The sequence below is a fragment of the Fulmarus glacialis genome, unplaced genomic scaffold, assembly GCF_000690835.1.
Source record: "Fulmarus glacialis isolate BGI_N327 unplaced genomic scaffold, ASM69083v1 scaffold32579, whole genome shotgun sequence".
Taxonomy (NCBI): Eukaryota; Metazoa; Chordata; class Aves; order Procellariiformes; family Procellariidae; genus Fulmarus; species Fulmarus glacialis.
The window spans coordinates 1-231 of NW_009234431.1; positions in this window are offsets into that span (position 1 = coordinate 1).

Here is a 231-nt window from a genome sequence, read left to right on the forward strand (position 1 = left end):
ATGGGGCAGGGAAGGGGAGGTCACCCCGAGCGTGGGGTGCAGCTGCGCCCTTTTGCCTTTTCCGTGATGCTTTTCCCTGTCCCACAGTGCCGGGCTCGGCTTTGCCTGCCCCTGTCCCCATCCTTGTCCCCATCGCCATCCCTGCTCCGCCTCTTCTGCGCTGACAGGCTTCACCTCTCGCCCCCAGATTCAACAAACACCTGGACCGCGGCTTCACATCCTGCTCCCGCA